A 2132-nucleotide genomic window follows, 5' to 3' on the forward strand; every position below is an offset into this window, starting at 1 on the left:
CCTGCCTATGGAAGTGTGGAGCTCCAGCACCCTCCCTGCCTATGGAAGTGTGGAGCTCCAGCACCCTCCCTGCCTATGGAAGTGTGGAGCTCCAGCACCCTCCCTGCCTATGGAAGTGTGGAGCTCCAGCACCCTCCCTGCCTATGGAAGTGTGGAGCTCCAGCACCCTCCCTGCCTATGGAAGTGTGGAGCTCCAGCACCCTCCCTGCCTATGGAAGTGTGGAGCTCCAGCACCCTCCCTGCCTATGGAAGTGTGGAGCTCCAGCACCCTCCCTGCCTATGGAAGTGTGGAGCTCCAGCACCCTCCCTGCCTATGGAAGTGTGGAGCTCCAGCACCCTCCCTGCCTATGGAAGTGTGGAGCTCCAGCACCCTCCCTGCCTATGGAAGTGTGGAGCTCCAGCACCCTCCCTGCCTATGGAAGTGTGGAGCTCCAGCACCCTCCCTGCCTATGGAAGTGTGGAGCTCCAGCACCCTCCCTGCCTATGGAAGTGTGGAGCTCCAGCACCCTCCCTGCCTATGGAAGTGTGGAGCTCCAGCACCCTCCCTGCCTATGGAAGTGTGGAGCTCCAGCACCCTCCCTGCCTATGGAAGTGTGGAGCTCCAGCACCCTCCCTGCCTATGGAAGTGTGGAGCTCCAGCACCCTCCCTGCCTATGGAAGAGCCACCTCCGCGGGCATGCTGCTCAACCACGCCGGCCCAGAGTTCCAGCCGCTCGGCTACACTCTCTCACAAGCCCCGCCTGGAGCTCCCCAGCCCGCCCCTGGTACCTCAACTACCGAGGCCAGCCGCTCGACCAGGCCGGCCCAGAGTTCCAGCCGCTCGGCTTCACTCTCTCACAAGCCCCGCCTGGAGCTCCCCAGCCCGCCCCTGGTACCTCAACTACCGAGGCCAGCCGCTCGACCAGGCCGGCCGAGAGTTCCAGCCGCTCGGCTTCACTCTCTCACAAGACCCGCCTGGAGCTCCCCGCCCCACCCCTGGTACCTCAACTACCGAGGCCAGCCGCTTGACCACGCCGGCGCAGAGTTCCAGCCGCTCGGATAAGCTCTGTCACTCACCCGCCGCGCAGCCACCGGTAACGGGGAAATGTCGCCGCCTGGCGGACACGCCGTTGTAAATGAATGGGCTTTCGCACTTAGTGCAATTTTCGCCAACTCTCTGACTGGAGCTATGGAAGTATGGAGCTATGGAGCCACCAGCCACCCAGGCTGGAGCTATGGAGCCATGGAGCTCTGGTGCTATGGAGCTCTGGAGGTATGGAGCTATGGAGCTATGGAGCTATGGAGCTATGGAGCCCTGGAGCTCTGGAGGTATGGAGCTATGGTGCTATGGAGCTCTGAAGCCATGGAGCTCTGGTGCTATGGAGCTCTGGAGCTCTGGAGGTATGGAGCTCTGGAGGTATGGAGCTATGGAGCCCTGGAGCCCTGGAGCTATGGAGCCCTGGAGCTATGGAGCCCTGGAGCCCTGGAGCTATGGAGCCCTGGAGCTATGGAGCTATGGAGCCCTGGAGCTATGGAGCTATGGAGCTCTGGTGCTATGGAGCTATGGAGCTCTGGTGCTATGGAGCTATGGAGCTCTGGTGCTATGGAGCTATGGAGCTCTGGTGCTATGGAGCTATGGAGCTCTGGTGCTATGGAGCTATGGAGCTCTGGTGCTATGGAGCTATGGAGCTCTGGTGCTATGGAGCTATGGAGCTCTGGTGCTATGGAGCTATGGAGCTCTGGTGCTATGGAGCTATGGAGCTATGGAGCTCTGGTGCTATGGAGCTATGGAGCTCTGGTGCTATGGAGCTATGGAGCTCTGGTGCTATGGAGCTATGGAGCTCTGGTGCTATGGAGCTCTGGTGCTATGGAGCTATGGAGCTCTGGTGCTATGGAGCTCTGGAGCTCTGGAGGTATGGAGCTATGGAGCCACCAGCCAGCACCCTCCGTGGCTGGATCAATGGAAGTGTTTTAGGTACCAGGCAGCCAAAGGGCCGGGGCCTCACGCTCGACCACGCCGGCGCAGAGTTCCAGCCGCTCGGATAAGCTCTGTCACTCACCCGCCGCGCAGCCACCGGTAACGGGGAAATGTCGCCGCCTGGCGGACACGCCGTTGTAAATGAATGGGCTTTCGCACTTAGTGCAATTTTCGC

This window comes from Syngnathus leptorhynchus, unplaced genomic scaffold (genome assembly GCF_054491065.1).
Source record: "Syngnathus leptorhynchus isolate UIUO unplaced genomic scaffold, UIUO_Slep HiC_scaffold_46, whole genome shotgun sequence".
In the NCBI taxonomy this organism is placed as follows: Eukaryota; Metazoa; Chordata; class Actinopteri; order Syngnathiformes; family Syngnathidae; genus Syngnathus; species Syngnathus leptorhynchus.